At 40.6% G+C, this 26,697-nt stretch overlaps 1 protein-coding gene across 1 annotated transcript in view; it reads left to right on the top strand.

Moving 5' to 3' along the window:
• PLPPR1 (phospholipid phosphatase related 1) overlaps positions 1–26,697 on the top strand; it is a 626,458-nt gene that overhangs the window by 198,540 nt on the left and 401,221 nt on the right. Inside the window, exons 3-4 of the mRNA XM_064375977.1 lie at positions 14,491–14,562; positions 19,637–19,671. The gene's annotated coding sequence lies outside the window, so the exon portion shown is untranslated. The remainder of the gene's footprint in view (positions 1–14,490; positions 14,563–19,636; positions 19,672–26,697) is intronic.

The following is a 26,697-nucleotide window of genomic DNA, read 5'->3' as shown; positions in this document are numbered from 1 at the left end:
TAAATGTAACCTATATATTCAATGAAGCATTAAGGTATAGGCTTGCTATCTATGAAATGAGCTGTAGTAATAAATTGGGTACACTACGTTCCTCATCATGCTTTTAGTGTCCATTAAACCAATTACTAAAAAGTGGGAGGAGGGTAGAGGAAGAAAGCCATTGTGAATGCTGGAGATTTTTAAATGTATGGTGTTGCCAATATGGAGAGGGTATTACACTATTCCCTTCTTTATAGTTTCTCCTTAGGAATTCTTTTCTAAAGGAGTTTCTCTACTGCCCATCATCAGATTCTATTGGGTGTTTGTAATTTACTGCATCTCAGGCTGGTTCTTCTCTGAAAAAATGCTACTGTGGGCAGTATTTCCTTTACATGTGGCTCCTTGTCAGTTTTTGTCCAATCGCAAGACATTAGAGGAGCTGCTGCCAATATTTCTTCACCAGCCCCTTGCCCATTACCTTCAATTAGGGAGAACAGGTATCCCACCAGACAGCTGTAACTGCTAAGGGGGTATCTGGAGCTGCCAGGATAGTACCAAGGCTCTGCAAATGAATGTCCAGATTTCTGCCTGAAGGCACTGAGGTTTAGAATTTCCCATACAGGGGCAATTACCTCCAGCTCAGAAGCTGAAAAAGAACTTCCAAGGAGGCTACCTCCCTATGGGAACTCCAGTCAACACACAGTGAAGCCCCGAGTTAATTGCATGTCAGCACTGACTTTCTTGTCAGGAGGACTGTGACAACTGGGTCATGCTTATTTTAATCCCGGCTGAGGAAATTGGGGGATTAAAATAATTGCCTGGATATTTCTAGGTCAAACTAGAGCAGAAACCGAGGTTCACGGATAAAGCTTCTCTCTTGGCTAAATTTCATCTTATATTCACTTTATTCTTTCCCTCTCCTCCTCCCTTTCTCCTGTTCCACTCCTGCACTTAACCCTGAAATACTGGATGGTAGTTAAAAGAGCTTTGGAATTAAAATGATTGGCCTCACATCCTCAGTTTTCCACTATATGCTGGCATCACTTTTGGCAAATAATTTGATTTGTCAAGCCTCCATTTTTTCATCTATCAAATGTATTGTCATAAGAATTAATGAGTTAAATCATGTGAACAATCTTGAGTTTGGTATATCCTCGGTACACCATTAAAGACTAATGCCTTTATCTTTCTCAATATTATTTCTCCATTTTATCCATACTAGGTTTACAACTCCAGTCTACAAACCTTCAAAACCTATCCCAATACTCTGAGACCATCAAGGATTATTCAAACAATAAACCACATCAAGCACTGTTCAACTCCAGATAAGTTTAATGCCATAGCTATTATCTCACTCATTGGGTAACTGATTAATTGGTTGATGGATTCATTCATTGAAAACTTCATTCATAAGCAACACTGTATTCTGGATGCTAGCTGTATCAGGAGCTGGGAAAAAGGACATCTTGTTAAGGAGACAAACGAGAGTTAAGTCTGGGAAGGTAGAAAATTTTCTCAAAAACAACAACAAAAAACAAACCAACCCAGAAATGTGTTATACTTGCACGGTACTTTATACAAGATTAACTTTCTGTACAAGACCAGTCATTAAATCCTGCCCCAAATGATTTGTTTGGTGGCTTTAGATTTTCATCTTTCTGGCTTTCTCAAGGCAGGTGTTTCATGCTTTAGGTGGCAGACTATAGAGGTATGAGCACAGATGCTTAGAGTCTAGTTTAGAACTACACTTTCTGGTTTTATAATTTAGTTACTTACCCTCTCTGTGCCTCAGTTTCCTCATTTGTAAAATGGGGCCCATAAATAATCATGTGATATGGTTGTTCTGAAGATTCAGTGGGCTAATATATGTAACACACTCAGAATAGTGCTGGGCACACAGCCCTAAAGTATTAATAGGTAGCCCTAGAGTATCAGTAGTTAGCACTATCAATTAGTGTCCTTAATCTATGCTGGCATTGCATCTTCTCTGTCTTCTCACTATTCCAAAAGATTTTGCCCAGATTTGCTTTCTTTAATTTGTATTATAAAACAAGAGTATAAAGAATCCTTCTTTCTAAACAACATGTATGACCTGAAGATTCCTATAAACTTTCTTCTTCCCTCTCTCTAGTTCTCCTCCTTTAAGGAATTGCAGAAAGAAATAAGTCAATCAGAAATAGAATGTTGAGTATTTGGTGGGCTGTGGAGGATGGTTAGTGATATATCTAAAAGCTGAAGTGATGAAATAAAAAGGCCTGAATTATTCCTGTAAGACCTTTACTAGCATTAATGAAATGCAGCAGCCCCTTTCCCCTGCAGAATACATCTGGTGCAATTTTCCCTTTAGCCATAAATTTATGTAGCCATAGACAGTTGAGCAATAAATTCTTTGCTTAATTTCTCATAGTTCCCTGTTGAGAGGGGGTCCCTTCATGTGATTAGACTTGATGTGAAAGAAAATGACAATGTTCTTATTCAGTTTTAATCATTATTTCCCTCTGTATTATATATAATGTTTAGGTTATTTTAATATACTTAAGCAAAATGGAATAATTAAATAGAGTTCTAAATGGTTTAATTGTCCCCATCTTTATAAAATGTGTTTATTTTAATAGTATTGACTTTGAGAAAATGAAGACATGTATTTTATGTAAATATTTATTTTTGTGATTCGTACTCATGACATTAGGTAGCCCCGCTCCAAGACAGACAATACATATTCACTGCATTTTCAGGTGCTGTGTTGCTCAGGGGAAAAACTACTTTTTTTTTTACTTTTATTTTAAGTTCAAGGGTACAAGTGCAGGTTTGTTACATAGGTAAACTTGTGTTATGAGGGTTTGCTATACAGATTATTTCATCATCCAGGTATTAAGCCTAGTACACATTAGTTATTTTTCCTGATCCTCTTCCTCCTCCCACCCTCAACCCTCTGAAAAGCCACTGTGTGTGTTGTTCCCCTCTATGTGTCCATGTGTTCTCATCATTTTGATCTCACTTGTGAGAACATGTGGTATTTTAACTGCTGTGTCTTAAGCTGTCATGTGCTGTCCTGGGAAGATAGTCTGAAACAGGTTGGAGCTGATGGAGGTAAATGCTATTCTTCCAGCTTCCTCTCTTCCTTTATGTGGAATTGAAACTCCTACTATAATCATTCTTCATCAGTTTTATTTTGTTTTAATCAGTTGGATCTACAGTGTTTTAATTTTCAAGTTTTATTTAGCACTTTTACAGTAAGCTCAATAGAATGGTGTGTTGGTATATGGATTTCCAGGGGGAAAATGCCTTGGTTTGTATCATATCACCATGATATCATGATGTAAATGTTATTGAAATTATGGTCGATTTCAAAATACCAATATAACATCACTGAATGTGGAGTTGGAAAGGTACATTCAGCACTCGAAAACCAGTGAAGCTCTAGTATGCCACTGCCTCTGATATATATATATACACATATGTAATCATTTCAACGTGTAATCAAAATCTTAAAGTTAATGAAATAATACATCCTTTTTCATATTAAGTCTATGTGTGTATATATTTCTTAATTTTTTATTGATGTACAATAGATGTACATAGTTTCAGGGTGCATGGGATAATTTAATTCATTCATCTAAAGATCAAATCAGTATACGTGAGATATTATCACCTTAAATATATACATATATATTTTTGGGGGGGACAGAGTTTCACTCCTATTGCCCAGGCTGGAGTGCAGTGGCGCAATCTCAGCTCACTACAACCTCTGCCTCCTGGGTTCAAGCGATTCTCCTGCCGTAGCCTCCTGAGTAGCTGGGATTACAGGCATGTGCCACCACACCCGGCTAATTTTGTTATTTTTTTTTCTTTTCAGTAGAGATGGGGTTTCTCCATATTGGTCAGGCTGGTCTCGAACTCCTGACCTTAGGTGATCTGCCTGCCTCGGCCTCCCAACATGCTGGAATTACAGGTGTGAGCCACCACGCCTGGCCTGCTTAAATATTTTAACTAAGAAAACTTTAGTCAGTATTTCAAAATTATTCTACACTATTTGAAAAATATTTTACGTATATTATGTATATATGCATTTATGTACATACACGTATATACATGCACACACGCACCCAGATCTACTTTTCTTCTGTAGCTAGATTTTTAGGCATATTCATATCCTTGGCAACTGAGTGTCATGTGATTGCAAGTGAAATCCTGTAAAACAGCTTTACTCCTTTGGATAAAATCTAAATGAATAAAGAGATTAGGCATAAAACCTCTCCACAATTGGAGAGATGCCTTCTTCTCTTCTCAAGTTGCTTTTTTAACAAGCCAGGTGTTCTTGGACTAAAAAGAAAAAAACCAGAGCATTGTTCCGTCAACCTGGTTTTTAGTACTGCATTTAAATGAATAAAAGGTCTAATTGAACAGGCATCACTTTTCACACTTCCTGAAAGCAGATTCAGATTGCTGTGAATTGTGATTTTGTAAGTTTTTCTTTTAATCATTCAAGTACCACTCTCTGGGGAACAGCCCTTAGGTTGATTGAGGTTGCACCTGGGGCTGGGCACAGCTGTGGGGACACTCACAGTGCCTTGACAATTCTGTCTTTATTATTCTGAACAGCGCTGAAGTTTGACAAAGAAGCTGAGTGTGGTGCCTGGCAATGTTCAGCTGAGTGTGGGTGTGTGTCTGTCCATGTTCTGTCGGTGTACCTGTGCCCTCTGCACTTCTGAAATCTGGTTTACCAGACGCATGCAGCCATGCACTGATGGCAGAAAGAAGTGAACTGGCTTTGCTGCAGCTGAAAAACCAGTGTTTATGGAACATTGAAGTTGATTCCTGTTATTAAAAGGGATTATAATGTCAACAGGGCTGGCTACAGAGATTATGGGGCCTAGGGTAAAATGAAAATTTGGGACCCCTTGTGAAAACATAATCAATGATTTCAAGGTGGTGATGGCAGAGCATTAAGCCAAGCATGGGGTCTTTGCCTTCTCTTTCTCTTTTTTTTTTTTTTAAGATGGAGTCTTGCTCTGTTGCCAGGCTATAGTGCAGTGGTGCAATCTTGGCTTACTGTAACCTCTGCCTCCCGAGTTCAAGTGATTCTCCTGCCTCAGCCTCCAAAGTAGCTGGGCTACAGGCGCACACCACCACACCCAGCTAATTTTTGTATCTTTAGTAGATATGGGATTTCACCATGTTGGCCAGGATGGTCTCGATCTCTTGACCTCGTGAACCGCCTGCCTCGGCCTGCCAAAGTGCTGGGATTACAGGCATGAGCCCCGGTGCCTGGCCTTTCTTTGCCTTTTTAAGTACAGTGCCCTGAGTGAATGCATAGGTCATACACCCATGAAGCTGACCCTCGATGTCATCATAGGTCCTCTGCATCTCCTTGCCAAGGCACAGTGTTACTATGACGATGGAGCTAGGAAGTTTCAGTAGGGACAAGATGCACTGGGGAGCTCTTCACCATCACAGACAGGAAGGCGTCCAGTCCTTAATAGAAAAAACAAGAGGCAACATCTTCTTCCAGAAGATAACCTGGGCAGATAATTGCAATATGCAGCAGCAGAATGATTAGTCAGAAGAATTCCAATAAAAATAAATTCACATGCTTTCAAAGTCCAGAAGGCCAAACCTGGGGCTTCCCTGGCCAAAAGGAGTCAGAAATCTTAAGTCGAAAAAGTTCAGTGCGAACCATCTACCAAGTCTGCTCTGTAAGCAATGAGTAAGAAAAGCAACAGACTTATTTTCTGCCAGGATTCCTACCAAGGCAGCACTGAAACAAAAGACTGTAAAGTCTGTGAAACCGTCTGCTCTCTGACTTGGTGGAAGATGCTTAATTAGCAACATGTAGAGGTTACAATACAGTTTATGCTCTTTTTTATAAAAAACATCAGCATCTTTCTATGACCAATGTATTACCCAGACCTATTGCAAATGATTATTCTTACTATAAAAGAATTCTCTACAGCAGAATTGTATCCAAAGTCCTGCTGTCACTTAAAAACCTAAAGAGTTGACAGTCCTTATTCTTCTACCTTTATATGAATGACAACTGGGGACAACAGTAGAAATTGTAGAGACAGGAAATGGTACAGCTGGGTGAGGGAGGGTCTAGATGTCAGATAAAGTGCAGGGAAGCTTTAGTGTGGTGAAGTTTGGCATCTGGAATTGAATACGACGTTAAGAAACAATCAGATCCATTACAGGTCTTGATCCTTGAACTGTATGTCTCACACTACACACCGCAAGCAGTAGTTTTCCTTTCCATGGCTTCAGCAAGGTCTTTGAGGCTGAGGACTTGCAAGGCTCTGGCTCTGGCTTGTGGCTTTTTTCTGAGTTACAGACTCAAACTTCATCTCCACCACATTCCTATTCATGACGCGCTCCCTGCGGGACTCACACTGCGCCTTTCCCCTTGGTGTTTCCCTAGAATCCCGTCTCTGATGCTAACCACTAACACCCCCACATCACTGCCTTTCCAGCTTGCTAACTCCTCCAGATACTTTTATACTCAGTTCCAATGAAGCTCTTCCTGGAAGGTTTCCCCATGTGTCTTTGTGATTTTCATGCTTTCCTTCTGGCATCCTTTGCCACTTCCTTCTTTCCCACAATATTTAATTATAGTATACTATAATTGTGCATTAACTTATTTGTCTCCTTCCCCAAAACAAGAGCTCCTCGAGGGCTGGGGCTGAATGAGGTCATGTTCTTGCTACATTTTCAGTCCTAGCTGAGGCATAGCATGTACTCAATAGTTACACACTAGTATATGGTAGACACATGTGACAGCAGTAACTTAAGCATTCCCTGAGAATAACCCCTTATGGCAGACACACCTGATAGCAATAACTTAAGCATAACCTATATGGCAGACATACCTGACAGCAATGACTTAAGAAATGATGGTTGTCAAGTGGAGGTTGCTGGGAGGATGGTGATAAGTGAAGGTGCTATATAAACTGCATGCTATTTTCAAGTGGTTGTGATTCTCCTGTTTAGTCTGCGGCCACTGGACCATCCTGTAAGTTCCCTCCAAATAAACCCTACGTTTTGTTCACTGGCTTTGTGTCTCTTTTTCAGCCTCTTGAACCTGGTGCCCTTCCTATTGAGGTTAATGGGTCCAGGAGACAATTGGCGAGCTAGCCGGGATGTTGGAGAAAATCCCATGAGTGCTAAGAAGATGGGATTGGGGAAGGGGAAATCCATGGGGGAAATTCCAGGCTGGCCATCCACATTACGTGGGGCCCAATAGCCACTGTCTTTGATGGATGAGGCCCTACACGTGAGCACAGGGATACCCCAAAACGTTGAAGGGTCTGGAAAAGCTGTTGCAGGGGGTGGATCCAATTAGGTGAAAGTGCCCAGACTGTGGCAGCTGTGGTTGGCTGGTTGCTCCTGACTACACTCTGAACAGCCAAGGAGGCTGAGTTTGCAGCACAGGTGAGGGCTTATCAGTTACAGGATGAGATATGATTAGATAGAGGTGCCAGGGTAATTCTGGCTGAAATGTCAGAGACCTTGCTGTCCCACCTGTGGGCACAGACAAAATGAAGACCTTGGCTTGTCAGGTAGCCTGTTTAAAGGGTCACTGGCTGCCACATCAATGAGACAGGGCTATGATGACTAAATTGTTCTGGGACTCCATAGAGAGCTCTAGTGAGGACAGTAAGGACTGAGATGAGCCCACAGAGGTTCCTGTATCCTCTGCACACCCAGTGGTCACCACCAAGATAAAGGTGAGCCAACTGTGTCTACAGGGAGTAGGCCCCCAAGAGTTGCCCCCACCTGAAAGGCAGCAGCATGCCACAATGCAGGACTATACTGCTGTGTAATTTGTGGAAGTGGGAAATAGGTTCAGGCAGAAGGGGAGAGAGTTAACATGGGGTGATTTCTCCATCTATAGGACATGGGGAAAAGGGTGTTGTACTCTTTGGACTTAAGATGAGTGGAATGGCATCCATCGCAAGCCACGCAACCCTAAGGCAGCACCTCTGTGGCTTCAATAATGAACATCAGACCATTCCTAGTCTTAGCTGAGTGGTTGCAGGCTGCAAGGCAGCCTGGCCAAATGTGGGAGACTTCCCTATGTCTCCTCTGCAGTGACAGACTATGGAGGAATTGCAGGATATCCTCCGGGAATTAGGGACAAAGTATGCTGTCTGTGCTGAACATTACCGACATCCTGACAATGAGCTTTTCACTGCTGCCGTGAAAGACATCATTTTACGGTTGTCACCCAACTAATGGTATGGCATGCTAGTGTCTATCCTGAGCCCCTTGGTCGGACAGCTAGTGTCGTGGGGAGCCCAAGTGGCTACCAGCTTTGGGGAAATGGAGAAACTGCGTAGGTGTGGGGTGCATGCTGATCAAGGTAACCTGCTATTGCCCTTGCCATGGAACCTGCCCACTGGGGAGCACACCATTATGTGGCCTTGGAAATGGCAAACCAGGCCCCAGTGGTTTGGTTTTTCCACTCTATTGGGAAAGGCCTAGAGGGAGATATTGGGCCACACCCATCTTGTTCCCTGCTCCCCCTCATACTTCTGGAATGGTGAGTACTGATCTGCCCTTGCACGGGGGGTGGGGATGATCTTCTCATTGTGGAATGTTGTGGTGCCCCTGCTGTCTTGCTCTGGCCTCATGTGGTGCAACATGGTGGGGAGGAGAAATCCGTTTAGTACTGTAAACTTGTCCTTTCTTGTACCTACCAAACATCTCACCTTCTGCCCACACACAGTGTGCAGCAAACATCTTCATTGGCTGGGCACAGACTGTGGCCTATCTCCAAAACACAACAGATGGTTGGGTCTGTGGAGAGCTGCCTTTCTCCTTCACCATGGGCCCACTGTGGCACATTCAAGATCAACTCCCAAGCACTTGGAAAAGCTTTATGATTGTTATTATAGTCACTATTCTTTTTTGTTGTTGTAGTTTGTATTCCAGCTGCCATATTTGGCTGCAATGCTCCTCTGCACACCTGGCCCCAGGGGAATTGTGGGAGAAGGTATGCTAAGAATGTGGGGGCCAGTAAACGGATGCAGAGTGGGGGGTTGACACATCTGAAAGCAGTAACTTAACTTGGGCATTCCAGGAGGATGACCCTGTATGGCAGATGCACCTGATAGCAAGAAAGTAAGAAAAAGGGGCTGGGACTGGTGCCTCATACCTGTAATCCTAGCACTCGGGAAGCTGAGGTGGGAAGATCACTAGAGTCCAGGAGTTTGAGAGTTTGAGACCAGCCTGGCCATCAAAGTGAGACCCTGTCTCTTAAAAAAAAAAAAAAAAAAAAGTGGGCATGGTAGTACATGCCTGTAGTCCCAGCTACTCAGGAGGCTAAGGTGGGAGGAGCACTTGAGCCCAGGAGGTTGAGGCTGCAGCGAGCTATGATTGCACCACTGCACTCTAGCCTGGGTGACAGATCAAGATCTTCAACCAACCAACAAAAACAAATAAATAAGTAAATAAATTAGGGTTGCCATATGGATGATGAGGGGGAGGGTGATAAGTGAAAGTGCTATATAAACTGCATGTTTCTTATAAGTGGCCATACCCACTGCCACTGGACCACCCTGTAAGTTCCCCTAAATAAACCTATGTTTTAGTTTGTTGGCTTCAGTTCTCTTCTTCAGCCTCTTGAACCTGGTACCATCTCTAATGAAGTAAATAGGGATCCAGCATGACAGTTGGATGGAGGAATAAATCAACAATTAAGTGAATGTTAATTTTAGAGGGACAAGTGGAGAAGTTGTCCACATGCCTGGTTCTTCCTCTAAGAAACGTTGGAGTGTGTGATGGTTAATATTAAGTTAATATATTGATTGGATTGAAGGATGCAAAGTATTGTTCCTGCAGATGTCTGTGAGGGTGTTACCAAAGGAGATTAACATTTGAGTCAGTGGACTGGGATAGGCACACCCACCTTCAATGTGGGTGGGCACCATCTAATGAGCTGCCAGCATGGCTGGAGTAAAACAGGCAGGAGAAGGTGAGAGGAACAGACTTGCTGAGTCTTCTGGCCTTCATCTTTCTTCCATGCTGGATGCTTCCTGCCCTCAAATATCACACTCCAAGTTCTTTGGCTGTTGGACTCTTGGACTTAACACTAGTGATTTGCTAGGGGCTCTCGGTCCTCCAGCCACAGACTGAAGGCTGCACAGTTGGCTTCCCTACTTTTGAGCTTTTGGGACTAGGACTGATCGACTGCTGGCTTCCTTGCTCCTCAATTTGCAGATGGCCTATTATGGGACTTTACCTTATGATGTGTGAGTCAATTCTCCTTAATAAACTCCCTTTCATATATCCATATATCCATATACCCTAGAGAACCCTGGCTAACACAGAGTGGTTAATGGAGGAGTAGGAAGAGTAAGCATTATTTACATGTAACTTATCTAGTTGGTGGCTGTTGAGAATGTGTTCAGATGGAGTACATCTGCAGCTTGTTTCTTCACGTTCACAGTAAAGGGTCATATGAAGAGTGTTTTGCATTCCTGTGTCAGCTGTGCATCAATAGATGACCTTCAATCAGTGACTCTCCATTCTGGTCAAGAGTTCAGGGTACTCATATTTGGATCCGCTCATTCATTTACTCCCTCGCTCCTTCAACAGTTTTTCCTTCAGCGTCATTTTTGGCTGCATTCAGGAAATTGCCCTGATGGGTTGAAGTGAGAAAAGGGGTTCCCGCTGTGTGTATTCTTACTCCTCCCAGGGCTGTTTCTGGGACTCTGGGAAGCAGGGTGGTTGACGACTGGATGGCGGCTGCCTGCTCTCCTCTCCCCTTTCCTGATTGTCTCTGACTTTGGCCTCATGTTGCTTGGTGACAGCCAAGTCCTACATGCTGGGTTTACTTTGCTGAAATAGCCTCAGAAAATGGGACGGCCGCCTGCAGTTGCCCTTTCAGGTGAGACCAGGAGGCCAAGTGGTGAATAAATGAGAAAGTAATGGAGTGAGTTTATCTAAATGATCTATGAAAGGTCTCCTCCTGTGGTAACTCCTGCCTCTTGACTTCAGCTCCTGCTCAGGAATCTGGACGGTGGACATACAGGCAAATGGACAGTCATGCATTTCTACTTTTCTTACTTTCTGGCCACAGTGTGTCAGATAGAATTTACTTAAGAGGAAATTAAAATTTGTAAATCCCACGAGTTCTTGAAGAGGTAACTTACAAAAGTCCTACATTAGAGAACCACTGACAGTAAATACCAAGGACTGTGAGGATGGGAAGGAAATTTGAAGAAATCCAATTCCTTGATTTTTTTGGTAGATAATTATAATAATTAGCATTCACTGAGAACCTAACTATGAGCCAGCATATGTATCACCTCTCTATTATCTCATTTAATTCTTAAAATAAGAGGACCATAGGCCTTGTCATTCGTATTTTACTTGTTTCGATTTTGGAGTCTATTTTTATTCTTTTCTTCAAGTCACCAATGCAATTCTCATTTTAGAGATCAGGAAATCAGTGATCAGAGAAGTGAAAAAAACTGCTTGTTCATTTCACTAGTGGGTGGTGGAGCCAGAGTTAGAACCCACATTTCCTAACCTGTCAAATATCTCCATTTGACAGGTTAGGAAACTGAGATTCAGAGAGGGGGCCTGCCTAGTGAAGGCCAAGTGGTAGAATTGAACTAGAAATTTCGTGTTCTTGAAGGCAAGTGTTTCTTTCATGCTTTCGGGTTGTGTCAGTGTTTTAAGGTCTTAGAAGGTATTTTTGATGCTATTATTTTCAGATCCTAAAAGGGAAGGTTGGGAGAGTGAAGGTGCTGAATTGCTTGTTGGTATCTTGCACTTTTCCTGCCCACCTGAGTTCTCTCCTCAGTGTCCTAGAGGCAGGAAGCCTGGGCACTTCATTTTTCAGAATGCTTTGCCAGCAGGCTCCTACTTCAGATGCCACAGATGATAGGAATTCATAGAAGATTTGGGAGGGGAAGAGAAACAAAAGTCATTGTCCACTCCTCCACCCAATCTCCTACTACTCTCTGCATATTCACTCCACTCCAGCCCTCCTCTCAACCTTGTTGCTGTTGAGATAACAGTAACGAGAATACTACCCCGCCAGGGATTTTGGACTCAATTATCCTTCTACCTGGATTGTTTTTTCTGGATACTCAGGTGACTCTCCCTCACTTCTTTCGAGTCTTTGTTCAAACATCCCCTACTTCCTGAAATCTTCCCTGAGCACCGTACTTAAAATAACCATCTTGTCATGTTTCTATTCCCTCAATCCCTGCTTCATTTTTCCTCATAGCATTTATCATCATCTGATATATATTTCACTTGTTAATTTATTTATGCCAGTCTATTTCCACTAGAATATGAGGTTCACAAAGGCAATTATTTGCGTCTGTTCATTACTGATTCCCTGTTCCAAGAACAGTATCTGGCTCAAGTTGAGCAATCAATAAATATTTGTTGAATAAATGAGAATGCACACTGCCCCTGACAGGTGAGCATATGGGTGGTCACTCTGTGCATGCCACACTGGTGTACTCCTGGAAGCCAATCATAAGAGTCTCATTTGCTTTGATCCTGAGGCTGTCATTACCTTAGCTGTTCCTCCTGCTCTTTCTTGCTACTCTGATCTGTGAGGGCATCTGTTGGGTAAGGATCCAATTTTTCATAAAAAGTACAGATGGAGTTATCAAGAAGGCTATGCACAGCAGGGAGTCTAGCTCTGCCAACCATTTGTAAAATCTTTGTCATAGCAGTCAGTGATGTACCAAAGGGGAGGCGGTAAGGGCTGTCTGCTCTGATGGGGAGGAGTTGCCCTGACATTGTTTAGAATTTCCAGTACACAGTGATAACAGAAATTAGACTTTTAGTTGGCTTTATTTATAGTATATAAATTCTCTCCAGAATATGCATCCACTTATTGCTCTCACACTAAATATGAGCACTCCCACTGCCTTGCCCTTGATACATTACAGGCAGCAGCAGAGAGATGGCTGAGGGTCTGAAGCTGACCTCTAACTGGCATGACCACAGTGTTTGAGAGCTCACAATAGTAACACTTCCATCACTGAGAACACCACTCCTTCACAAGGAAGGTTAGCATGGGTACTGATGCAGAACTTAAATTTGTTCAGTGTATCCACTGCATCCTGATGACCCAGCCTTATTGCCAAGTCCTGAAATTCCATGTTAGGAGAGGTTTCTGGCTATGTTATTTGCTTGGTAAAAAATGATTCTAAAACTTGGCTTAAAACAATATCTCAATGTGAGTGCTAAGAATCTGGGCATCTTAATTGGGCCCTTTTTTTTAGGTTTTCTCATAAGTTGAAGTCAAGGTATAGGCTGGGGTTGTAGTCTCATCTCAAGGTTCACCTGGGGAAGCATCCACTTCCAAGCTCACTCATGTCGTTGTTGGCAGGCCTCAGTTTCTCGCTGACTGTTGGTCAGAGGTTACACTTAGTTCTTTGCCACATGGGTCCCTCCATAGAGCATCTTAAACAACATGGCAGAGTGAGCAAGGTAGAGGGCAAGAAAGAGCACCGGCGGGAGGGAGAGTACTAGCAAAAGGGAAGTCATTGTCTTTTATAACCTAATCTCAAACATGACATGCCATCATTCTTGCTGTATTCTATTAGTCAGAAGCAAGTCACTAGGTTCAGCACACATGTATGTACATTGGGAGGGAATTACACAAAAGTATAAATACCAACGGCGGAGATCACTGGGAGTCATTCGGAAAGCTGTCCTACATTAGATCTCTTCTTATATAGTTACTTTAAATATGCATGCATTGAGCCTTGGGATGCTCAATAGTTTTTCAGCCAGATCTTATTTTTCCTATACCTTGTAGAAATTGCTATACCTTGAAGCTTCTAGTGATGGATGAACTTATTTTCTGGGTTATGCTGGGGATGGACATTTTTTCTACTTTGAAATTTCAAAGAGAATTTGGGAGGCAAAGAGTTAAATACGCATGATCAAATGTTATTTTTGCATGGAAATCTTCAACTGTTTTTTTAAAAGATAAGGCTCATGGGTCATACAGTTTTTGATGTCTTGCATATGTAGATGTCTGGCTGTTGCATTTGCCCATAAAAGAGTTGGGTGGATATCAAATTATCAATACATATTCTTTTCTCCTTGAAATTTTGGTGATATTAATTCACTGCCTTCTAGCATTTTTTGTTGTGGTGGTTGTACAGCGGAAGTCTTAGGTTAGCTAGGTTCTTGATCATTGTACACAGATGCTTTCAGTACTCTCCCGTATAACCTAAATATTCACCATTTTAGTATGTGGCAACAGTGTCCTACTACAAGCATCTGACTTTGTGCTGAGGACTTCTGCCAGCGCATGGGCTGGCCTGAAGTAACAGGAGTTAAGATCCCTTCATCACCTTTTAGCCAGAGGTGGATAGTATTTCAGGATAAATATCTCAGCTTCCTCACCCTTTGGGTAAGATAATGCTTTATATTCCTAGATTTTGCCATTATGGTTGAGCTTCAGTTGCCTACAGCTGTAACAACCTCAATAAAGGTGACACTTCCTTATTTCATGTACCCACTCCTCTACAGGTTCCTCCTGGGATCAGCAAACTCTTATCTCAGAATCTTCTTTTGGGGAAACCCACTGGAAGACAATTCAAGGTAAGTTTGTTCAAGTATAGGTAATCTTGTCCAGATGCTTACAAGATTTCAAAAAATTTATTTATCTTGATTACTCAAAATTTTGTCAGATTTGCCAAGAGATTGTGTTTCTTTCATTTTAAAAATATTTTAGCTTTTAGGTTTAGTGGTACATGTGCAGGTTTGTCATATAGGTCAACTCATGACTTGGAGGTTTTGTGTACAGTTTATTTCATTACCCAGGTACTAAGTATAGTACCTGACAGTTTTTCTTTTCTTTTCTTTTCTTTTTTGAGACAGAGTCTCACTCCATTGGCCAGGCTGGAGTGCAATGGCATGATCTCAGCTTACTGCAAACTCCACCTCCCAGGTTCAAGCAATTCTCCTGCTTTTGTCTCCTAAGTAACTGGATTACAAGCATGTGCCATCATGCCCAGCTATTTTTTATTTTTATTTTTAGTAGAGACAGGGTTTCACCATGTTGGCCAGCCTGGTTGTAAACTCCTGACCTCAGGTGATCCACCTGCCTCAGCCTCCCAAAGTGCTGGGATTCCGGGTGTGACCTATCATACCTGGCAGACAGTTTATTTTTTTTACCCCAAACCTCTACCTCTTTCCATCCTCCTTTCTCAATAGTCCCCCCATGCCTGTTGTTTTCCACTATGTGTCCATGTGTTCTCATTATTTAGCTCCTACTTTAAAATGAGAACACGCAGTGTTTGGTTTTATGTTCCTGCATTAGTTTACTGGGGATAATGGCCTCCAGTTCCACCCATGTTCCTGCAAAGAACAAGGTATTGTTATTTTTTATGGCTGTATAATATCCCATGGTGTATATGTACCATATTTTCTTTCTTCAGTCTACTAGTGATAGGCTTTTAGGTTATTCTATGTCTTTCCTACTGTGAATAGTGCTGCAATGAATATACATGTGAATGTGTCTTTATGGTAGAATGATTTATATTCCTTTGGTTATATGCCCAGTAGTGGAATTGTTGGGTCAAATGGTAGATCTATTTTTAGTTTGTTGAGGAATTGCCATGCTGCTTTCCACAATGGTTGAACTCATTTACACACCCACCAGCAGTGTGTAATTGTTACCTTTTCTCTGCATCTTGCCAGTATCTGTTATTTTTTTATTTTTTAGTAACAGCCATTTTGATTGGTGTGAGATATCTCATTGTGGTTTTGATTTGCATTTATCTAATGATTAGTGATATTGAACATTTTTTATGCTTGTTGGTTGCATGTAAGGTATTCCAAAAAATTGGGGAAGAGGGACTCATCCCAACTGATTCTATGAGGTCAGCATCATCTGATACCAAAACCTGGCAGAGGTACAACAGAAAAAGAAAACTTTAGGCCAATATCCTTGATGAACATCAATGCAAAAATCCTCAATGAAATACTAGCAAACTGAATCCAGCAGCATATCAAAAAGCTAATCCATCATGATCAAGTAGGGTTTATCATGGGGATGCAAGGTTGATTCAATATATGTAAATCAATAAATATGATTCACCACATAAACAGAACTAAAGATAAAACCCACATGATTATCTCAATAGATACAGAAAAGGATTTTGATAAATTCAAGATTCCTTCATGTTAAAACAAAAGCTCCCAATAAACTAGGCATTGAAGGAACATACTTCAAAATAATAGCCATCTATGACAAACCCACAGCCAACATCATATGGACTGGACAAAAGGCGGAAGCATTCCCCTTGAAAACCAGAACAAAAAGAGGATGCCCTCTCTCACCACTGCTATTCAGCATAGTACTAGAAGTCCTGGCCAGAGCATAGGCAAAAGAAAGAAAAAAAGGCTTCAAGATAGGTAGAGGTTGTGTATCTTTAGCAGATTTTTCTTACTTAGGAACCCTTTAAGAAATGTGTGCACTTATTTTTCCTAAGCTTAAGGATTTTGTTAAACTATAGCTTCGATTATTTTTTCTTTTTCAATTTATTCTGATTTCTTTATGAAATTCAATTTGCTCTGGTCTCTCCTCTATTATCACTAAACATCACTAAAAATTGAAATATTTGTTCTCTGTTTTCATTCTTCCATATCTATAATTGTATCTCTCATTATTTATATATGGCTGTTTTTAGTCCCCACATTTGACATGGTTAGGCTCTGTGTCCCCACCCAAATCTCACCTTGAATTGTAATAATCCCCACATGTCAAGGGTGGGACCAGGTGGAGATAATTGAATCATGTGGATGGCTTTCCCCTTGCTGTCTTCATGATAGTGAGTAAGTTATCACACGATCTGATGGTTTTATAAGGGGTTCCCCTTTTGCTGGGCACTTATTCTTTCGCCTGCCACCCTGTGAAGAGGTGCCATCCACCATGATTGTAAGTTTCCTGAGGCCTCCCCAGCCATGTGGAACTGTGAGTCAATTAAACCTCTTTTCTTTATAAATTACCCAGTCTCAGGTATTTTTTCATAACAGCATGAGAATGGACTAATACAGTACATTGATACTGGTACAGTTGGGGTGCTGCTATAAAGATATCAAAAAATGTGGAAGTGACTTTGGAACTGAATAACAGGCAAAGGTTGAAACCATTTAGAAAGCTCAGAAGAAGACAGGAAGATGTGGGAAAGTGTGGAATTTCCTAGAGACTTGTTGAATGGCTTTGACCAAAATGCTGATCATAATATGGACAATGAAGTGGTTTCAGATGGAGACAAGGAACTTGTTGGGACCTGAAATAAAGGTGCTTCTTGCTATGCTTAAGTAAAGAGACTAGTGACATTTTGCCCCTGTCCTAGAGATCTGTGGAACTTTGAACTTGAGAGAGATGATTTAGGGTATCTGGTGGAAGAAATTTTTAAGCAGCAAAGTGTTCAAGAGGAAGCAGAGCATAAAGTTTGGAAAATTTGCAGCCTGATGATGCAGTAGAAGAGAAAAGCCCATTTTCTGGGAAGGAATTCAAGCCCACTTCAGAAATTTGCATAAGTAATGGGGAGCCATATGTTAAATATCAAGACAATGGAGAAAATGTCTCAAGGGCACGTCAGAGACCTTCAAGGCAGCCCCTCACATCATAGATCCAAAGGCTTAGGAGGGAAAAATGATTTTCTGGGCTGGGCCCAGGCCCCCCCACTGCTCTGTGCAACCTCAGGGCATGGTGCCCTGAGTTCCAACTGCTTCAGCCCCAGACATGGCTAAAAGGGGCAGAGGTACAGCTCAGGCCATTGCTTCAGAGGGTACAAGCCCCAAGCCTTGGTGGCTTCCATGTGGTATTGAGCCTGTGGGTACACAGAAGATAAGAATTGAGGTTTGGGGACCTCTGTCTAGGTTTCAGGGGTTGTATAGAAACACCTGGATGTCCGGGCAGAAGTTTGCTGCAGGGGTGGCTCACTCATGGAGGACCTCTGCTAGGGCAGTGTGGAAGGGAAACGAGGGGTTAGAACCCTCCACCCCCAACAGAGTCCCCAGTGGGGTACTCTTCCTGGTGGAGCTGTAAGAAGAGAGCCACCATCCTCCAAACCTCAGAATGGTAGATCCACCAACAGCTTGCACAGTGTGCCTGGAAAAGCTGCAGACACTCAATGCCAGCCCATGAAAGCAGGCAAGAGGGAGTCTGTACCCTGCAAAGCCACAGAGGTGGAGCTGCCCAAAGCCATGGGAGTCCACTCTTGCATCAGTATGCCTTGGATGTAAGACATGGAGTCAAAAGAGATCATTTTGGAACTTTAAGGTTTAATGAGTGTCCTATTGGATTTTGGACTTGCATGGGGCTGTAGCCCCTTTGTTTTAGCTAATTTCTCATATTCAGAATGGGTGTATTTATCCAATGCCTGTATCCCCATTATATCTAGGAAGTAACTAACTTGCTTTTGGCTTTACGGGCTCATAGGAGGGACTTGCCCTATCTCAGATAAGACTTTGGACTTGGACTTTTGAGTTAATGCTGGAATGTGTTAAGACTTTTCGGGTCTGTTGGAAGGACATAATTGTGTTTTGAAATGTGGGGACATGTGATTTGGGAGGGGCCAGGGGTGGAATGATGCAGTTTGGCTCTGTGTCCCCACCCAAATCTCACCTTGGATTATCATAATCCCCATGTGTCAAGGGCAGGACCAGGTGAGAGAGTTGAATCATGGGAGCAGTTTCCCTCATGCTGTCCTTGCAATAGAGAGTGAGTTCTCACGAGATCTGATGGTTTTATAGGGACTTTCCCCTTCGATCAGTACTCATTCTCTCTCCTGCCACTCTGTGAGGAGGTGCTTTCTGCCATGATTGTTAATTTCCTGAGGCTTCCCCAGCCCTGCAGAACTGTGAGTCAATTAAACCTCTTTTCTTTCTAAATTACTCAGTCTTGGGTTTTTCTTCATAGCAGTGTGAGAACAGACTAATCCAGCATTTTAAGAGGGCTTCTCAAGTTTTTAAATGACATCACTTCTTTCATTTTTTGTAGCATCGATTTTGTTCATTACTCTCTCAATGTGGTCTTAAATTCTACTATTGTGTTTTTTCAATTCCTTATTTTCTCATCCATTTCTCCCTTTTATCTCATCTCGGCTTTTAAAAGGACTCATTGCTTTTTAAAATATATAACATATCTTTTACACTTTACTGATATTTTCTGGAATTTATTTGAGACCTTACAATTGATAGTATTGAAAAAGTATGCTTTTCTCTTAGTCGCCAGGATGTTGCCTTTTCCTATTCTGCAGCTTTATATTTTGTTTTGTTCTATATCTACATTTTTATTTTATTCATTCTTGGTAAAGGTGACATTATCTAGACTGCATTAGTCAGGATTCCCCAGAGAAGCAGAACCAACAGGAGATGTCTATCTATAGCTATCACTATATATATCATATGTGATATATATGTATATGAGATTTATTATGAAGTGTTGGCTCACATGATTGCAAAGGCTGAGGAGTCCCACGATCTGTCACAATCTGCTCTCTGCACGCTAGAGGCCCAACAAAGCTGGTGGTGTAGTTCTAGTCCAAGCCTGAAGGCCTGAGAACCAGGAGAGCCAATGTCTGAGGACAGGAGAAGATGTATGTTCCAGCTCAAGCAGAAAGAAAAGTTCATCTTTCTTTTGCCTTTTTCTTCTATTTAGGCCCTCAATGAATTGGAGGATGCCCACCTGCATTGGTAAGGATGAATCCTTTTACTCAGTCTATTGATTCTAACACGCCTAAAAATAATGTTTTTTCAGCTATCTGGGCATCTTTTCATCCAGTCAAGTTAACACAAAAAATTAACCATCACATAGATTTAGTGTTTATCAACAAATAGGGTGATTAATTTGGCCTATGTACTTCTTCCTATTTGCACAGAGATCAAATCTCTTTCTTAGATTTCTTGTTAGAAGAAGGAAGATTCATGCACACAGGTCTTAGATAAATTCCCATTTCTTAGCAGCCATAAACCCAGTAAGGGTGACTTCTCTCCTTCATTGCCTAATTTTCTAGGATATTAAAAAATATGAATAAATTGGCTAGGATACCCCATGCCATTTGTAATTGTGCCTCTTTTTAACCCTCTCCTTCTATTTCCTGCACAGTTATTTTTCTAGGATTTACAGACTCTGAGAGGATGTAGAAGAATGCCCACTGAGATGGGAAGAAGTGGTTTCATGAGTTCAGAGGTCTTCTTATTTCACTATAGTTCTAAGCATTATACAGCAGTGATTTCTGGGAGCAGGCCCTCTATGTTGGTTTAAGAAGCACTTTATGTTGCAAGGTTTATAGTAGATTTTTTTCTACCTTATTTTCCATGGTCCTTTTATTTCCACAAAACAAAGATGGTTAATGCCATGAGCTAATGCTTTGGTCAATTTTCTAAATTCATGTTATCTTACAGTTATTAATTTCTCCCAGATTTTGGCATTAGGTTGTGTGATAGCCTTAATTTCTAGTGGTTTTGTGAATTGTGTTTTTTAAATATATTATCATTAATATATTTCTTTGAAAGATTGAGAAATGCTGCTTAAGTAAATGCTAATGAGACACTTCTTTGAATGAGAAATTTCATCTTTACATATATTATAATAAATGCATACTAGAGTTTGTCTTATTAGTTTAACACAATGTGTAGCAGTAGGGCTTTGTGATTTCATGTGTTTTAAACTTTACTCATGAGTAATATTATTTTCTATTATATGATTAAAATATCTGTGACAAATAACTATAAGATTGCTTTGTACATGCTATAAATATCTAGCTTAAAATTATTTTTGAGGCAACCACCTCAACTTTATATGCCAACTTTGAAGAATACTGCTGCCAAAAATTGTGATGAAGTAACTCAAAGCATACATATTCATGGCCATTGCTTCATGTCTCTTCTCAGAATTCATGATTACATCCAATGTAGTGACAGAAACTCAGGGGAAGATATACAAGAAAGCAAAACCTAAGCCACACATAATAGTTCCCCATCTTTAACAGGTATTAAAAACATCAACATGAGAATGATTGATGTGCAGGTGGATATTATACAAGTGTAAGACTTTGAAGGATTTTTTTTTTTTTTTTTTTTTTGAGAGAGAATAGGAAGGAGGAAAAAGGAAGAGAAAGAGAGAGAGAGAATGGGGAGGAGGGAGAAGGAAAAGAAAGAGGGAGAGAGAATGGGAGTATTGCTTTCTTGCCCAGGCTAGAATGCAATTTAGTAATGGGTATTGAAAAGCTCTTTTATACTGATAATTACACTTAATGATGTAGTCAGGAAGGAATAAGGGAAGAAGATAACAAACAAACAGCCAACCAATATTTAATTTAAACCTATGAAATGCTATGCGATTACTGAGGAGTGATTTACTTCCAATTATATAGTCACCTTTGGAATAGGTGTGAGGTGGTAATGTATGTTTTGTGTATTTGAAGTGGAGAGTTCTATAAATGTTTATTAAGTTTACTTGTTCCGGGTCTGAGTTCAAGTTCTGAATATCCTTGTTAATTTTCTATCTCGTTGATCTATAGAATCGTTAGCTCTTCTTGTTACATTGATCCTTTTGCCATTATGTAATGTCATTCCTCGCCTCTTTTGATCTTTGTTGCTTTAAAGTCTACTTTATCAGAGGCGAGAATTGCATCTCCTGTTTTTTGTTTATTAGTTTATTTTTACTCTCTGTTTGATTGGTAAATCTTCCTCCTTCTCTCTGAGTCTTTGTGTATTGTTGCATGTAAGATGGGCCCGGATGCAGCATACCGATGGGTTTTGGCTTTTTATCCAATTAAAATATATATAGGTTTAATACCGGCGTTTGATTCTAGCTGGCTGTTTTGCCCATTAGTTGATGTAAATTTTTTATTGTGTTAAAGTTCTTTGCTTTTTGATATATTTTTGGAAAGGCTGATATTGGTTGTTCCTTTATATGTATAGTGCTTCTTTCAGAAGCTCTTGTAAAGCAGGCCTGGTGGTGGTGAACTCTCTAAGTACTTGTTTGTTCGCAAAAGATTTAATTTTTCCTTCGCTCATAAAGTTTAGTTTGGCTGGATAGGAAATTCTGGGTTGAAAGTTCTTTTCTTTAAGGATGTTAAATATTGTTCCCCACTCTTTTCTGGCTTGTAGGGTTTCTGCTGAGAGATCTGCTGTAAGTCTGATAGGTTTCCCTTTATGGGTAACCTGACCTTTCTCTCTGGCTGCCCTTAGTATTTTCTCCTTCATTTCAACCCTAATAAATCTGGCGATTATGTGCCTTGGGGTTGGTCTTCTTGAAGAATATCTTTGTGGTGTTCTCTGTATTACCTGGAGTTGAATATTACCCTGCCTTGCCAGGTTGGGAAAATTTTCCTGAATGATATCCTGAAGAGTATTTTCCAACTTGGATTCATTCTCTTCATCACATTCAGGTACACCTATCAAACGTAAATTAGGTCTTTTCACATAGTCCCATATTTCCTGGAGACTTTGCTCATTCCTTTTCATCCTTTTTTCTGCATTCTTGTCTTCTCGTTTCATTTCACTGAACTGGTCCTTGACTTCTGATATCCTTCCTTCTGCTTGATCAATTCGACTGTTTAAACTTGTGCATGCTTCGCGAAGTTCTCGTGTTGTGTTTTTCAGCTCCATCAATTCACTTATATTCTTCTCTAAATTGTCCATTCTCGTTAACAGTTCGTCAAACCTTTTTTCAAGGTTCTTAGTTTCTTTGCATTGGGTTAGAACAAGTTCTTTTAATTCACAGAAGTTTCTTATCACCCACGTTTTGAAACCTGCTTCTGTTATTGGAGCACACGTGTAATCTATTAAGCCTTGTTCCGTTACTGATGAGGAATTGCAATCCCCTGTAGAGGGAGAGGCATTCTGATTTTGAGTATTCTCTGCCTGTTTACGCTGGTTTCTTCCCTTCATTATATATTTGTCCGTCTGTCGTCTTTATAATTACCGGCTTTCTAACTGGGTCTCTGACGTCCAACTTGTTGATTCCCTGCGCCGAGATCTGAGCAATCCACTGAGCCGGCCAAAACAGTGGTGTTAAGATTGATGGTGCTTTTCTGCCCGGAAATCTCCGGACTCTGCACCAAGAACTGGCGTGCTAAGGCACCAGCAAAACCACCACGCCGGCCACAAGAGTCGCCCTGGCGACCCGTGGGACTCCTCCACTGGGAATCTCCTGGTCCGTGAGCAACAAATATTCGTCTGAAAGTGTGGCGTCCTCTCGTTCTTTGCGCTTTCACTGGGAGGTACGTGCCCGAGCTGCTAATCATCAGCCATCTTGGATCTCTCTCCCGGATTTTTTTTTTTTTATATCCTGAAAATGAAAAAGAAAATCCAGACTTCAAAATTCATGTGCTTATTCTTCTGAAGTTTAAACTTTGGCCCTGCCACCTGTGATTAAGATTAACGGTAGAACCACTAGACTTTTCGTGATGTAAATAAATGCATATCTAGATCAAACATCAGATGTTGCTGAGTTATTGATGAGTAAAAAATTCATGCCTTTAGTTATTTGTGAGGGTGTGCTAGTGTGACTTTCAAGGGAACCAGAGACCAATTGCGTGCATCTCTTCCAAATTATGTGCTCAGTGACACAACACTGACAGCTTGAAACACAGCACGTTTGAAGCATTTATGTCATGGAAATCAGCAAATGCTACAGTTAGGGTTCCCCCCACCAGAGAGCCAGTTGTTGAACATTTATCAGCACATTGCAATTATTAGGGCCCTTTTTATACTTTCTTTCCTGATGATTATATGATTATATTTTATATAAAACTCCCAGCCTTCATCATAGTGATTGGTCAAGACAGCCACTGACATTGGATTTGAATTTTCATACGTTTGCTTTTACATAAGAGCAGGAAACCATGTTCAAGCAATGACTTCCTCCCTTGTTTCTCAGAATTGTTAGTTGGTGGCTAATAACTACAAAAAGGCAATGACTATAAACTAGATCCTTTTCCGTTGTTTTTAAATCAATTGTCCCATGCTAAAAGATGCACTTCTATTCCATTTTTTAAAAAAGTAAACTTTAATGTCAATTAGAGGATGTATGCCTCCAGTTTTGTAATAATGGATTTAATTACATTTGCTCTAGAAAGTGTTTCATAAATGAGCGTCCCTGGATTGGGATCATGTTTTAAGGTCTGCTCTGTCATCCTAAAGTGTGGATGACTTGCTCAGGATGGGTGTGGGAGGCAGATTGTCTGACAGGAGGGCCCTGAGAAGTAAGGAAGCAGGGATTCCAGGAAACAGTTGACTTCCTTCATCTCTCTCAACCTCCTTGATATTTCTTTCTTCCTTACTCTTTCCAATTCTGTTTTCATCATGATCTAATTTATTTATTGCACTAATTAGGTTGTATTTACATCTCAGACTTAATTTTTAAGAAGAAACAGTTAATGAGAAAGATGACTATACAGAGTCATGTAGGTGACCTAGGTAAGAAAGCAATTTGTCAGTTCTTTAAGTTGGCATCTTAAAAATTCATGTTCAATATTTATCTGAGGAAGAGAGAATGTCAGTACCTGTTAGGAATCCTTTGTCATTTCACCTTGAAAGCACTACTCCTGTCTATTTTACAGGACCAATTTACATGTAACTAGCTGTGAATGAAACTGAGGGTGTAGGGCTGAGTTAACTGGCACCATGTTTTTGAATTAGTTCAATAATATTTAATATTTTTTAGAAAAGTGCTTCTCAACTTTTCACGTGTGTATCTATCACCTGGAAATAAGGTTAAAAGCAGATACAATAATTATCATTCAGTAGGCCTTGGACAAGGCTGGAGATCAAATTTGTTGCTTAGCATATGAGATAGAGAAGCCTTGCTAGACCTGTACTTGTGAGTTTTAAAAGTAATAAGTAATGAAGGGTATTGAAACCAGAAACATTCAGCCCACCAATAATGAAGTAATGATTTAACATGGACACCACTAGATAACTAGACAGTGATATTTCTGTAACAATTGTTACATGATAACCATGTAAGTTTACTTCTTCATGTACTAGGACATTCTGATTTATGAATATGCAGCCACAAAGTTGCCATTACCTAAGGTAGATTACCCACCCCCATGCAGTGTTCACCTGTACAATTCTGAGCAAGTCACAAGCTGCCTATGATGTGTGATTTTGCCAGGCACACACTAAATGTTCAATGAATATTTGTTAGATGAATTGAATCCAAAGGAAACTCACATACTTGCCTATGTAATTTAAACAATGCTTGCCACAAGCACATGCTTTCAGAAACGATTACTCCTATTCTAACCTCTTCACACCCAGATGATAAGCATAGTCTGTTTTTAGGCTTTATGACCAAGTGCACACTTCTGTTCTCAAAACAGTCCCTTGACCATTTCAGCCACTATTGAGCTCTCCTCTTTCTAAACACCTGTAATACTTATCCTGCCTTGTATATCTGCCATTTGTATTAGAAAAATTGCATCTCTAAAGGCACTGCAAAATTCTGAAAAACAGAGGCAATGTCATCTTATTTTTTGGGATCCCATTTCACTTAGCACAGAGTTAGAGAAGTTATTCAATTGAAAATTATTAAATGGATTTACTCCTTTGATACTTGATTGTCAATTATCCTTTATTTGTTAAATATCTCAGTTCAGAAAAGACCCAACCCTTCCATAATCAAACAAAATATGTCATTGCTTTAAGAAATTTTCTTAGGACTCAGCCTTTCAAACACCTTTGGAATAAACTATCTTTTGATTTTTTTAAAAAAGGCTTAGCTATGTTTCTACATGGCTTAGCTAGGCATGATTGTTGGTTTATGCCCCAAGGTACATTTGAGAATGCCTTTTGTTAAATTTCCATCAGGTCTACTGGTTGATGTTTTCTGTATGCTTACCAAAGGGTCAGCTGGACATAATTTTTGGTTTGATTACTTCAACCAATCAATACACTGAGAAGAGCAAACCCAACTGAATCACAGGGAAACAACTAAGCATTTTTAATGCTTGTTGATGCATATAATAACTACCATTATTGAAAAATTAAGGTTAGATTATATCTGATTCTAGCTGCTTTTGTTTAAGAGTTTATTTAATCTTTGTGATAGCATTATGAGGTCAGTAATAATATAACCCACATATATAATGAGAGACTGAGACTCAGAGAATTAAAGATACTTTCCCAATTTCATGGGGCCAGGAAAATGCAGAGCTTGGACTCGAACCCAGGATATTTGTCTCTAAAGCTGTGCTATCTAATATGTTAGCCACTAGCTGTGTGTGCTATTAAAATTTATTAAAATTAAATAAAATACAAAATCAGTTTCTCAGACATACTAACCACATTTCAAGTGCTCAGTAGGCCCCTGTACCTAGTGGTTACCCTGCTGGACAGCATAGGTATGGTACGTTTTCATCATCACAGAAAGTTCCATTAGACAGACCTTTTCCAGCATCTGCACCTGCTGGAGACCTGCCAGCTGTGCTACCTTTTGAGAACTTCACTGTGAAAAGGCCTGGAAATTGGAGGGCCCAGCTTTACGGGAATGAAGAACTAAGAGGCAGGGTAAGGAAGGGGAAGAAAAGAAAAGGAAGAGCCCTACATTCTAGCCCACCTGGGAGCTACACTGGAGGCTTCATTTAGGAACTAGTCTCTAGAAAAAGAGACTAAGTTTGCACATTAATAGCCAGCAATAACCACCTGCCTCCATCCAGGCTACAGAGGCCTTAGGACCCATTCTCCCTGGAGAGCAAGATTTCACCC

The sequence above is a fragment of the Aotus nancymaae genome, unplaced genomic scaffold (genome assembly GCF_030222135.1).
Source record: "Aotus nancymaae isolate 86718 unplaced genomic scaffold, 86718_ANA_hifiasm-v0.15.2.pri h1tg000003l, whole genome shotgun sequence".
Classification (NCBI taxonomy): Eukaryota; Metazoa; Chordata; class Mammalia; order Primates; family Aotidae; genus Aotus; species Aotus nancymaae.
Note: the sequence above shows the minus strand (reverse complement) of the source record. Positions and strands in the feature narration are given on the sequence as shown.